Source organism: Falco cherrug, chromosome 3 (assembly GCF_023634085.1).
Source record: "Falco cherrug isolate bFalChe1 chromosome 3, bFalChe1.pri, whole genome shotgun sequence".
Lineage (NCBI taxonomy): Eukaryota > Metazoa > Chordata > Aves > Falconiformes > Falconidae > Falco > Falco cherrug.
In genome coordinates, this window is record NC_073699.1 from 47,231,532 (window position 1) to 47,246,076 (window position 14,545).

The following is a 14,545-nucleotide window of genomic DNA, read 5'->3' on the forward strand; positions in this document are numbered from 1 at the left end:
TTTTTGGACATGTTGTATGGAAAGGTAGAAAAAAAGAGAGCGCTTAAGCCCAGTTAATATGGAAAAAAAAGGAACCAGTCTCTGGAGTACATCTGGCACGCAGCACAGGAAAAAGATTTCATCCTGTAGGCACACTGCCTGGAGAAAGCGCCAGACCCATGTTGACCCAACAGAGAGAGTTGCGGGGCTGGAGTGAAGAAGAGGGTAAGGGCACTGCATTTGCTCAGCCCTGAAAAGAGAGGGCTACAGGGGGACCTACCCACCGTCTGCAACTGCCTGACGGGAGGGGACACAGACTGTCCTCAAAGGTGCACAGAGAGGGAGGGGAGGCATCAGCCAGGGCTGCAACATGTGAAATTCCAGCTCTACACAAGAAAAAAGGTCTTTTTATTGTCAGGGAGGTGACACACTAGAGCGGGAGACCAGAGCTTCTGCTGGACCTCCAACCTTGGAGAGACTCAAAACTGTCCTGTGCATGGCCCTGAGCAACCTGAGCCAATGGGACCTGATGTGGGCAGCAGGCTGGACCAGGTGGACCTCTGGCAGTGCCCTCCAACCTACATGATTCTCTGATCTCATCTTGCTACCTCTGTTTCAGTGGTACCAAAAATCAATGTCTCTTTGCCTCACCCTATCCTCAGCAGCAAGTGATCTAGACATGGGAGACTTGATAACAAATATTACAATGTACACTTAAAAATTCATCACCATATACATTGATTTCTTTCTATCGCTCCTTTTTTCCATTTTTGAAAGACTGGGATATTTGCTTCTCAGTATGCACAGGGCTCTTCCTCTGCTCTTCTGCATTTTGCATCTCTCAGTGATTTAGTTGTCAACAGCACACAAAACAGGATTACTTCAGGAAATCAAGAAAAATGAGAAGGCAGAACAAGGACTACCTAGGAAAAAAAACCAGCATGATCTCTCCTTTTTAGCAGAGGGCACCTGTAACATATTCAGTAAGGCAGTTAGTTAACAGACAGTGCTGTGCAGGACTTCTTTGTGTACAGCATTTAGGAATCACTTCACGGAAGGGCTGAGAAGGACAAGAGCTGCTGATGCCAGAGTTTGACTGTCAGTAGAGGTTAAACAGGGGGCTGATGGGCTGTGCCATTCTGTGCAAGCCTGGCTGGCACACTGTAATATTGAATACACTATGGGAGCCCCAGATACGCTGTACTGGTGACACAGACATGCAGGGACACACAGGATATGTTGGGACAGAACTGAGCGGCCCGTATAACAAACACTGCTATTCAGAAACTGTCTAATCAAAGGAGATTTTCTGATGCCACAAAGCATGTACTAGGCAGAGAAATCACTGAAAGTCCCACATAAAGTCCTGTGGTTCTTATTGCATCAACTGAACTAGCCAGTTTGATAATGATGTGATCTGCTCCTTGCAGCTCATGGAAGATCACTTTCAGGCACAACCATGCAATGATCTTGTCAAAAGAAAATAGAAGATATGCAAACAAAACAATCTTGAATTAGGCTCTTTGGCTCTCCCCAGTATTTCTGCCAACAGCACAGGAAAGAACATACAAATATTTGTAGCAATACAACTCAGAAGCAGCATTCCTAGCAGACACGGAACAACAGAGATCACAAAAATGTATTTTTCTGTTTAGTGGAAATAAGTAACAGTGTTATTAGAAACTGACAGAGAACAAACAAACTAAAGCAACTCAGCAAACCCACACAGAAACTGGCTGATTAAACAAACTTTTCACAGCAAGGATGCCTGGAATCTCAAGCATGCGACTGTTTTCCCCCATTGCATTTTCCTTAATTTTCCTCTTTATCTTCAGTATTCCAATCCAACACAAACTACATTTTAAAAACATCCATCTTAAGACATGAGCACAATTCCATAATGAAGCTACTGAAATCAAAGCACAACCTTCTTGTACACTGTCACATGGCTCCTGGGAAACACTGCTGGGAGAAAGGGGGTCATTGAAGAAGCAAGTCCTGCACAGTGGCTGCGCATCTTAAAGATGTTCAGTGCAAGGTCTCAGGGTCTGTATTCACAGCTATCTTATCTGCTAAATACTAATGCGTACAAAGCAAACTTAGCAATAGCAATACCAACGCGCTCACCAATGAACCTCTAAGTGGCTTTATGCTGCAGACATCATCCATGCTGTATGTAAGACACAGTACTACAAATGCATTTAATGTTGGTAAGGTTTCCAGTGCCTCTGCAGTGCCAACAATCTCTTCTTCAGCTCATTTTCTCATCATGTTCTCTATGCTGTCATTATCCAATGTGTTTATTACAACAGTATACCAGGAACCCACTGAAAAGGAGTACTTAAGAGGGTGGCAATGTCTTACTTTTAAGATTTCCTATTAAAGAATAAATGCATATGGCTCCCACCACAGCATCATTGTTTTCAGCTTCCAAGCACTATTACCAACTCTTTTGATAAGGAAGTTGTTATTATCTTTACATGAGGTGGTGATGTTAAGGATGAATAAGATATGTAATGTTTATTCATTTCTTAATGACCACTTATTTGCATTTATAAGCTATACATCAATTACAAAGACAGCGTAGCTGTCCTCAGCTAGTCACTGCAGCCATGTTGCTTTCATCCTGCAATCCCTCCACCAAAGCTAAAGTAAAGCACCAAGGTAAAGGAAAGCATGACTACTGTAAAATGCTTCAGTTCTGAATCGCTGTTTTATACATTATGGGAATGCTATAGCATCCACAATGTATCAATTGCAAAGCACTAAACCCATAAGCTGTTCTCCTTCGGCAAACAGCATACCTGGTGGGGCCAAGCACCGGAGCAGCAATAGGTAAGGGGCTGCCAGATGCAGCACGTGCCCTCCCACCCATTTCGGCTGTCCAGGCTGCTGGTGGGTGGCTCACCCGTTAGACAAAAGCAGCTTAGCGTAGGACTGCCCTGGCAAGGGGCTGTGTTCCGACAGCTCCCAGCACAGCTGAACGCTCGAGCGCTTGCTTTGCAAAGGTGTCGGCTGCCGTGACAAACCCCGGCGCAGCAGCCGGGAGGCGGGAGCGGAGGGAGGCAGGGCAGCCCAGCCCAGCCGAAGCGGAGGGTGCTGCTCGCACCGCAGGTCAGCTCCTGCTCCCCCGTCTGACAACGGCAAATCCCTCAGTCACTTCGCAGTTCTGGGAACGGAAGACTGTCTTGTGAAATTACAATGCTGTTTTAATGCTACCGTTATTAGCATTGTCTTCAGACAACAAAATGTTCTGCCGCAGTCGCTGTGGGATGACGGCACTGAATACACACTGAGTCACCCCACGTTAATTTAAATAGCACAACTGTGTGAACACATGTTCTTCAGTTAAATCCACACACATTCAAAAGTAAAAATAAGCAGATCTGCAAGGAAGAACTCACTTTCTACACAATGCAAAAGCAACCCTCGTTGCTGTGCTTCTAAAACCTCAACAAACATGTCTCAAATAGTTTATTAAGACTACTCCTATTTTCTGATCTGGTAGTAAACAAGTACTCAAAGCCACCCCCAAAGAGTTCTAAGTCGTTAAAAACATATGTGCCTAAACCTGGCTTTATTTGGTGACCTCCACAACACGAGCAGAGACAGTACCCGCAAGCAGGCACTCAGCATCACAATGTTGACACAGAAGTTTCAAGTTCCCCTCCTCCCCCATCAAATCCGAACAGCACCTCTCAAGAAGAAAAATCACTCAGATGTTTTCTCACTATATGTAATAACATACCCCCCCAGCTACGTTCAATCCCATCCAGAGCAGGAAATATCCAGAAGATTTCAAGTTGGAGCACAGGGAGGCTCTACTGCCCAGACACTCATTCTTATCTCAGGGCTGGCTGTGCTGCCAATTCACTGCGCACTGCTGATACCGATGCACGTTAAAAACAAAGCAAACAACCACTCTGTGTTCAAACTTGTCCGTGTTTCTGCCCCTTAACCAAACCATTACCAGGAACAGAAACTGCATAGAGCGCAGCTTCTGTATTCTGAAGTGAAACACAGGAGGGTCAAAATGAGCATGCATTTTTTTGTATTACAACTGTGAAACTGCCCTCCACAGTCTTCCTCACGCCAAAGCTGCACAGCTGCCTGAAGGCATGTTATTTTATACTTTCTAAAACAAAACCTCCTATGTTTAATGTTTCTAACATGCAACCAGACATACTCCAACTGGGTATCATTATTATGAAAGGATTTTGCTGCCATGCACTCTCCCAATATCAGGCAACTGAACAGCTCTCCTGCCTGACAGAACATGACTTCAGTACATGAATTTAAAGCATGTAAACTGAGGCCAATAGAACATTCATATAATCAAACTTTATATACCTTAATTCCCTTCCTCTAGGAGCCCTGGTGTGCCCACGGGAGCTCCTGTCCTTGCCTTACTTCTTGGGGAAACTTCCCTTCTTCCCCAGTAATTCCTCATGGACAAGAGCTAGGGAAACAAGTCCCTAGCTGGCTGGCAGTTTTAAGCTCCAGTTAGAGAACATGAGTAAACAATACAGCATGCAAAAGTGTTCAAGTGTAGATCTGGCTATAGTAAAAATAATACTAATAAAAAGCATTGCTTTTTTTCCCCAAAGAGAATACTTGAAGGGGACTAAGTTTTACAGACAAATGTCTCTGCCCCTTGAAACAAGCATCTAATTGCAAGAAAAGCTATTTTCTTGCCTGTGAGGAAAGTTGTGGACCATAGCTTGTTAAATATCCAGAATGTAGGCAACACCTAAAAATCTTAAAAAAACCACTTACTTTTTACCCTATTTGAATGCTTACACAAGTTTCTGCAATTGCTTACACAGAACAATATTAGACAAACAGCCAGCGCATCTTAAACCTCGCTTAAGGCTGCACGGGAGCCAGACAGGATGAGCTGGCAGTTGGCCACCTTGCCAGGGACCAAGGTGACAGGGACATGCTATCCTAGGAGCTGCTTATATCCTACACTTATTTCCCCTTCTTCTCCTGGCAGGTCCCTTGCACACCTGTGCCACGCAAGCCCAGTTATCTCTGCTGGCCCAAACAAGCACTGCCCAGGCACAGCGTCCCTCCCAGCCAAGGATTTACATACAAACTCAGAACAAGTGTGCTGTTGCCCAGGATGTATGTCATCTGCCACAGGTTTTGTGACTGCTGTGACTCCCTCGGGTCTGCACGGTGTGGTTTGTGAGGTGGGCAGAGACAGCCCCGATTCTCTTTTCTTCGCCCAACAGCAAGCAAATGCCGTGCAACGTGCCCTATGCATGGGAATGTCCAGGAACAGCAATGTCAGAGATGCTCAGGAACCAGGACCTGGTAAAGGAGGACAGCATGCTACCGTCACCAACCCCTGACCCTCTGGAAAGCTTATTATACCTCAGTAAAGGAAACTAATGCGACTTCAAGCCCACAGAAAGAGGGGAAGGAGAATGGCAGAGAGAAATGTGCAGGTCTTTGCTCCAGGATCGCTCCCACCCTTATGTTTATCACTCAAAACTATTTCCTTCCCCAAGAGGAGGCCACTGAAAGCCCTGCTGGCAGGTCACAGGTGGGCTGGCTGTCACCCTCGCACACAATCTCTCGCTCTTTTCAGATTAGGCAATGGAGTCAGAAACAACTACTCTAGTAGTGAACATAACCAGCGTAAATTACCAAGTAGCATGGGGATTGAGGGTAATTTTAATACAGTGTTCCTGAGCCAAACTTTTCAGTAGTCTTGCATCACCGCTACAAAGTGAGGGGAGCAGAGATTCCAAGGAGACTGTGACAGCAGCCCTGCGCAGCCTTGCATAGAGATCCCTTAAATGGCAAAGTGCAGCACGCCAACGGCTAACCTGTCGTATTACCCACCGCTGCTTATTTGGAATCAAGAAGTGTATTTTTAATCATACTTCCTAACTGTTTGCATTTCCATTTTATGTTGCCAAGCAGGTGAATCATTCAAACAATTGTATGCAAAAACTACACAAACCCTCAAAATTTCAGGTCAGACAATTTCCTCTTCAGCTTAACCCCAGACTTTTCCAACAAGAAGAGCCGTGCGGTGCAGAGGGGCAGGTTTCCAGAAAAGCTAACTTTCTGGGGCTTACAGCTTATCCTTTGTAACTCATGGGGAGGCTTGTGCTCTAACCATGTGACAACGTTATCAGTTATTATTACGCTATGTTTCATGGTAAATATTTATGCCCTTTTCTCCAGTGCCAAAAGCTCATGTTGACACTTCAAACTTTACTGTGCAGATGTGAGTCTTGTATTTCTGGGTTCTCTCTTTTTCCACCACCCCCCCCACCTCCCTCAGACACGAGGTAAGCTTTAAGATTTATTCCAAAATACAAGAACAATGAAATTTTGGTAAAAAAATATCTAAGATGACAAAATCCCCTGAGCATTAAAATATATTAAAACCACCAAATTTTTTATTTCACACGTACAATCCCAGAGTGATTTTTACTAGCCTGCAGAACTTTAAAGCCTTGTAAAGTCAGATTTACAACAGAACTTGAAACAGCCCCATCTATAGCCTATGAGGTGCTGTTATAATACAAACCTTAAAAGTGTCAAACTTCAGTGAATTACGAAAGTCAGCACTTCCCTTCTTTTTTAGCTGTACTCTTTCGGGTAACCGCTTTTTGTATAAAACTGCCTGCCCTTGTGCTGTAATGATTTTATTATTTTATTTATCTTATAGCTGTTATGAAATTAAAAGTGACAAACCGTTCATTAGATCACTCATTTTGTGCGCCTTTTTTAAAGCGTGAATATCATTATGAGTTCTGGATTAAAATATGTGGATAAAAGCGAAGGGGATAAGATAAACCAGGAATGAGTAGGTACATCAAAAAAAATCAGGTTTGTAAGTTTCATATTTTAAAATGTATGGGAGGCAAAAAACAATAAGAAAACTCTGTCCAAAACATAAATTTGGGCAGTAATGATATGAAATTCGAAATGGGCAACTGTGTATGCTTTTCTATTCCTTCTAGTTTCTCTTAGATTTCTGTATTAGGTCCAAGATTTCAGCAAAAACATACAGTATTCTGGTTTTTGGGCATGGTCTTTGGGAAAATCTGTCCATTTTCTTCTTAGTAGATCAACATAAAATTTAACAAGTATGAACTTATACCTATTTTCCGCAGTGCCCAAAGGTGAACAACTACTGGTATTTCTGAAGAAATCCATGTCAGTGTTATGTGCAAGACCTATGCGCATTTCTCTTTAAGGATACAGAAGCACGATAACTCAGGGGGGAAAAACCCACCAAACTGCTAAATATATATGTATGTACCATTTTCACAACGAAGCACCAAATTACATCAAAGTAGCAGACTACCTTTTTCCTTTATCCATGCATGCACTGGATAATAAATATATACCAGTCTGCTAGTGAAAATTTCTGTAAACTTAAGACTTGAAAAGAGATCAGTTAAAGTACGGGTTTTTTACATTACAGATGTGTGTGGTGTGTGTTTATACCATTTATTTATTTATATATTACACCCTGAACTCCAGAAAAATCACTGCTTTCCTCCCCAGCATACTTTCCAATTCCTTGCAAAGGATGAAGTTCCTAAGGAAAATATCATTGTTTATAACGTAAAATATTTTCTAAAGAGTAAGCAGAATTTACCTCATGGCAGGGGGAGATAAGTGACAAAAGTCAGAAATACTGCCAGAGACAGACAGTGAGACCATTTATTCAAGAAGTTACTTAGTTCCTAGATTAAGATACCAAAGAATAAAAATAACAGAGGATCAATATCCCCACAGATTACTAGGATTTGGAAAGACCAGAACAAAACATTCCTAGACCAACTAAAGCTATAGGATTTAAAATCTAGACATCAAATTTTGTGAGACACTTCAGTTTTTCTCTGTGATACAAATCAAATCTCAATTCCCCAAAAAACCTTCTTTTTCAAGACCTTTTCTCGATCAGCTCCAGAGAAAGGGAGATGTGCAGATGAGCACAAGTAACCCAACTTATTAAATCCACTGCAAGGCTGGATGCATATGGAAATGAATTTTATTCCCAAGCAGATAGACTAGATACGTCAGTATGTTTTTGCCATCTCTGATATAAAAATAGGTGTCAGCAAAATCCAGTATAAATTCTTGCAAGCCCCTGCAGGAATGCTGCTGTTTTCCTCTGGACTGTTCAACAGACACAACCATCCAGAAACGTCTCATAATCAAGGAAAAGAAGGAATGGGGGGCAGAACCCACCCGAAACCCTCAGTTCTGTTGCATTCAAAACCTCTACCCAAAAAAAGCAAAACATTTTTTCTCATTGTTAGATGGACCTTGTAAAAAACATTCCTGGGTCATCACCACTGACCCAGGGTTTGTCCCTTGTCCAAGAGAGAATAACAGGATCCCTTCCCTGGGGTGCTGGTGCCATGGCTGGGGGTCAGGAAAGAAGAAGTCAGGAATACTTTTGTGGCGTGGAAGTAAACCAAAACATCGCTGCTTTTAAGAGCAGAAGCAAAAACAAAGCATGCTTCTACAAGCTGTGTCTTACTGTTCCTCAGGAAAACCTCCCTGGCTGTATTTGTCTGTAAGCAAGCATCACAACTGGCATGTGCAGGGGCTGCTGCCAGGTGCTCCTATAACTTGTACTCCCACACCTCAAACACATGTGCTTGTGCAAACTGTGGCAGCCAAGACCTGGAGGAAGCACCGAGCACAGTTGGCCACCTGCTGAATCAATTTTTGCAGATTACAAAGATGTCCTCCAGCCCCAGTGTGGGCAACAGCCAAACACACACAACAAAAAATGAGGTTTTCCAAAGAAAGAAAGAAAAAAAAAAACCACCCACCTTGGAAATGTTTTGCCTTTAGGCAGGTCTTGATTTCTCTTTCTACCCAAAAAAGCGCTAATGTTGCATTTCTAACCTGTTGTTATTGTTCATATACACAAATATAGCAATTTCATGCCTGCTCTGGAAAACAAACAAATCAAAATGCCGAAACACACCCCAGCATACAACCAAAATGCAAGTTCTTATGCTTTGGTCAAGCTTCTCAAGTACTTCTTTTCCTGCATTCCTTTCTCTTGCTTTCGCTATTTCCCTCCATTTTGTCACAGATTTCCAACCCCCAAATTTTATTAGATTAAACCCGCAGAGATCTTGGTCTGCCGCTGCAGCTGACAGGCTGCAGCCCGAGGATGCTGGATTGGACACAGAGTAGGGAGCATTTCAAATTTAGGTCACCCTTGCCACTCTGATCCCGGGGAACAGCAATGGCGTGCTTTTCCACACTTGGCTGTTTTCCTGCTGACCTGCGTCTCGAACGAGATGACAGTCCCAGTGCAACTTAAAGAACAAAGTTAGCACCAGAGAGATTTAATGCTAAATATGACAAAAAAGGGCCAAAGTGACTGGAAAGAAGAATTAACTTTCCCAAAGTTTGCCACTGGAGGCTGATGGTGCACTAAAACTGCACAAACACGCATCCTTCGGCCGTGTTCACTGTCTGCAGAACCAGTACACAAAGTAGGGATTGATGGCAGGCAGAAATTGTTACCACGTGAGGAAAAGCATTGCTGAGCCAGCAGCACACACGATAAGCGTTATCTCTGCTGGAGGCTGCGTGCTGCTGCGCTGCACCTCAGCTCCGTGCTGGCAGACCACTGAGGGGGAGCCGGCACCGAGGCCAAACCTCCCTAGTGCTATACACGGCACTTCAGGCACCGAGGCTGGCAAACCAGCAGCCTGCCCACCTTTCTGCAAATGAGCCAACCCAGCCATATCCGGGAGAGCAAAACTCCTCGAGGAAGTAACTGCGTGTCACAGGAAGGTGAGAAACATAGCCGGGTCTGATGCTACTGGAAGGTGAAAGGGGGAAAGCCCCGACTCTCATCCCTTAGGGCTCTGCTGTTCCCCAGAGGCAGGGGCTCCCCACCACCCAGCCTCCCATGGTGGCTGAAGCCATCCTAGAGCAATGCAGCAGGGCAAGCTCTGACGGCTCCTCTGCACCCACTTCTACTCAAACTGCTTTCTAGTTCTTGGACTCAACATATGGTTTTTTTCTCCTGTAGTTCTTTTTTTTTAAAAAAAAAAAGAATAATTCAAATTTAGGATTATATGCTTAGTGCAACACAGCAGCTAGCATGATTTTACAGAAGAATGGTTCCTAAAGGACTGTGCCATTCAACTACATATGAACCCAGAGGGGAAAAGCTTAATGGATAGCAATATGAGGTATTTTAGTTTGCCCCATAATTCTTCTCCTACTGGTTCAAAGCTGTGTCTCTCCCTCATGGGCATCCTCAAGCTCAGGCATCACGGGCAACCTAAGAGAAGGTGACTTGTGAGGATTTTTGCCCACTGGCTGTAGGCTTAGCCAAAGATGAACAGAGGAATCACTGGAGAAACTACACCTACTGAGTATTCACTGGCACCTAAAGCAGCCAAGCTTGTCATTGGCCATTGCAAATGATTCACAGAGGAGAAAAATTATTTGAATGGGTCACAGCATGAGAAGAAACTTTGTTTTAAGGAGTTTGGGATAAATCCAGCGATTAGTAGATATTTACCCAGAGGATGATCAGAAACAGTGTGGCCAGCAGGACCAGGGCAGTGACCGTCCCCCTGCACTGGGCACTGGTGAGGCCGCCCCTCGAATGCCGTGTTCAGGTTTGGGCCCCTCACTGCAGGAGGGACATTGAGGGGCTGGAGCGTGTCCAGAGACAGGCAGCGAAGCTGGTGGAGGGGCTGGAGCACAAGGCTTATGAGGAGCGGCTGAGGGAACTGCGGGTGTTTAATCTGGAGAAAAACAGGCTCAGGGGGCACCTTATTGCTCTCTACAGCTGCCTGGAAGGAGGTTGTAGTGAGTGGGGTGTCACTCTCTTCTCCCAGGTAACAAGTGATAGGAGAAGAGGAAACTGTCTCAAGTTCTGCCAGGGGAGGTTTAGATTGGATATTAGGAAAAGGAAAACTTCTTCACTGAAAGGGTGGTGAAGCATTGGGACAGGCTGCCCAGGGAAGTGGGTGAGTCCTAGAAGTATCTAAAAGGTGTGTTGATGTGGCACTGAGGGACATGGTTTGGTGGTGGACATGGCAGTGCTAGGTTCATGGTTGGACTTGATGATCTTAAAAGTACTTTCTGACCTAAATGATTCTATGACTTTCAGTTTTAGAAGAGAGAGTAAGGAGATGTATCAGAATAGATCCAACTTGGGAGAAAAAAAATCCCACGTTATGTAAATTGAGATAGGTTACATGAAAGACCTAAATATAAATGGAAGAAAAACTAGTATCTCCATATCAAGACAACAGAAAAATGATATCCCTAATAAGTAGAGTTCATGTTGTCTAATTTAGTTAATAGGTTTCTAGAGAAATAGCAATGTTCATTCATGGGATACAATTTTTTTCTCCAATGAGAGATTTGCAGAGGAATCACAGAGACAGGCAGTTTTATAACTTTCACACACATAAAAGGCTAATAAGCAATTAAGAATTACAGGCATTAGGAAAGAGAGCTGATCTTTCCTCCAGTCCGTTACCCTGCCAAATGAGTATTATTCTCTACCATCTCTTAGGCAATGGCTTGTTAGATCTAGTACTAGAGACCACAAATGATACAGACTTTTCCCAACTTCTATAGCAGACCATTTACAGGTTTATGCATCTACAAAATGAGTATTAAAGAAATCATGCTTCTATTTTTCTCTGTTAATCCCTGATTCTTGTTACATTACTTATGCTGAAAATTTGTATTTCAATTTTATTTTGCCTTAATTTCTCACATTTGTGCTTTTCTTTCCTGAAATCCTTCAAATATTGTTGATCTCCAAAGGATAAAGCATCTGCAACTGACTGCCTATTCAAGGTGTTCACACAAGCGAAACTCAGAACTTGATGCATTGTCAACGAATGTCAATAGGGATCTTCCACCAACTTCAGTGGGGTCAGGATTAGACCTTCAGAGCCGCTACTCCCCCTTGCAGTATGCTCACAACGGCATCTCTACATGGCTAATACCTGCAAGGCTCCCTCCCATCATATTTCAGACTTTCAGTGTTATTCTGAAGTTTTTTATGGTGATATTCTTTTTGAAGTCTCTCCATAACATGCAATCGTTTTATTTGGGATTAGCTCTTGTAAAGTTAATTACAGTTTTGCATTTTGTTTTACGTTCCTGACCTCTTCAGATTCTTTTGAACTTTAAATATTTGTCCAGACTTGTATACTCAGCTCTTCCTAATATAAATGTGGTTTGCACAGCACCTGAATCCCCTTCATACCATCAGTTTAATTTAGAAAGAACTAAAATCTTTTGGAGAGACAAAGCAGGACAAAGCTTTTGAAGAGAGATGCAACAGTTAAATCCTGTTTTATCACACTACCCAACACATTACTTTTGCTGAAGCATTTTTGACTTAAAGTCCTAAAATACTGGCACAAATGAAATATAACCTTTTTTGAAGAAAAAAAATCCCAATAACTCAGAATTAAAATTATATAAGCTTAGACTAGCGTCTTTAATAAAGCAATGGGAAGCGGCAAACTGAGGATAAAACACCAGTAGCAGATTCACAGATCAGAGATTATACTACCTTATTCGAGAAAAACATACTTCAAGAGATGCCAACCTACTGGAAATACTAAACAACATTGCTGCTTAAAAAGTAAGAAGCAGCAGAAAATAATTCTTTATAGAGTTACAGTTAGGTTATCTTTAGCACCTAAGGAGTTATTGTTTTTATTTTCTAGTCTAAAAGCAACAGTGCCTCTGCATGCAATATGCAGGAACCTGGGGAAGAAAAAGAAACAATTTGCACTGAAGACTTGGGTTTGGAAACAAAGCTGGTTTCCAAGAATTTTTCTGCAGTAGACAATGATACAAGAGAAAGGTGATGTAGGCACCACATGGTACGTTAATTCCAGTCACAACACCAGCTCTGTTCTCTACTCCTTCACTAGACTGTGAGAAAACAGGCAAGTTACGTCACTGACACCAACGGCAAAACCTAGCTTCACCAGGCATAGTGAACATTAATGCGTAGGTAAATAAAAGCTTGGGACACTGGAAAGAACAACTGTGAATGAGCAGCCCTGCAAGCCAGCTCTCTCCCGACAAGAAGCATCACTGGGTGCATAAAATACCACAGTAACAACTTCTTAGATGTTCAGGAAAGCTAGGATAAACCACACACAAATACATACTGGAGCAAGGAGGATGCATGCCGCCTTTGCAGGAAAAGATGCAATAAATTATCCAAATAATCCAAATCCCCCAAAAATATCCAAATTACGCGCTTGGGAAAGGAGCCTAGATCATTCTTCTATAAATCCAACCAGTCTGTACTGCACTAGTGCATAAAAACAGTTCTTAAGTGCCAAACAGGACACTGGCACGCTGGCTGTGAGTAAGAGCATCCCACCTTTGTGGAAAGGGACAGCCCCAACACACTGGTGGTGATGTGCCCAAATCTTCCTTCCAAGTGAAGTGACGGGGACAGGACAGGGCTGAGCTGCCTGTACCAGCAGTTCACAAACTGGCCCTTAGGCAAGCCTGCATCAGGAGGCTGTGAGCGGCCATTTGGGTTTGGGGTGTGGAAAGAAACAAAACAGCCTCTGCTTTCACATTCTGCTCTGCAGAGGGTGGTTTCTTCTGCTGGAGGCAGACCTTGGCTTTGTCTTTATGCATTGGCCTCCTCAACTAGGAGGCAGACAAATACTACATTTAGAGGAAAACAAACAAACGCACACACTACCCCCTGCCCCCCCCCCCAAAAAAAAAACCCACACCAAAAAACACCCAACCAACAAAACCCACACCTAAAACACCACGATAACAAAAGAAAAAAGAACACCCACCCCAACTCTCTAAAATCAATTAGACCTACTCCCAGAATTGCTCTAATGGTATTTCAAGCTTAGAAAATCTTGGGGTACTGGTCCTGTAGCAACCACAGTTGAGAAGAGCCTCTCAGACATAAAAAAATGCATTTAGTAGCAAAGTGAGGTCGAACTGGTAAAACTAAACAGGGTGTTCAGGCACGACACCTGTTCTTCAACTGAATCACTGTTGTCAGAATACATTTTAGGTAGGTAAATCCAGATAGAATTACATTTTTTTTTAAAATCTCTAAACAGTTCCCAAATGCCATTGCTGCTATTACTGAGTTGTAAGGAGTGAAGTATGTAGAATTATGAAGTTGTTCTTACTAAGTAATGTAATTCAAACTCTAGATATTTACTTTTGCAGGGGGAAGGGAACAGTAGACAACTGAAACACACCCAGGATGGCTCAGCAGCATGTGTCACCACGCGCTCCCCCGTGTCACGGTATCCGGCTGGGATGGCATGCTGCTGGGGAAGCCGGAGCATAGCCAAGCTGGAGAACACCACAGCTGAGGCTCATCTCACCATCGAGCACGGAGACTTGGCCATTAAGACATGGTCTGCATTTCACCCATACTGATGAGGTTGGGCTCCTACCCACTCCATCGCCACCCTCACCAGAGCTCCTCTCTGCGCTACCTCTAGCACCAAAATGCCACTGGAAGGAGCCCATGGGTGCATGCCCCAACCTCCTCCTGAGATCTGGTCTG

General features: G+C 43.4%; 1 protein-coding gene across 11 annotated transcripts in view; it reads right to left on the reverse strand.

The window, feature by feature from the left end:
- Window positions 1-14,545, reverse strand: part of FAM110B (family with sequence similarity 110 member B) — a 116,021-nt gene that overhangs the window by 26,171 nt on the left and 75,305 nt on the right. The window lies entirely within an intron of this gene.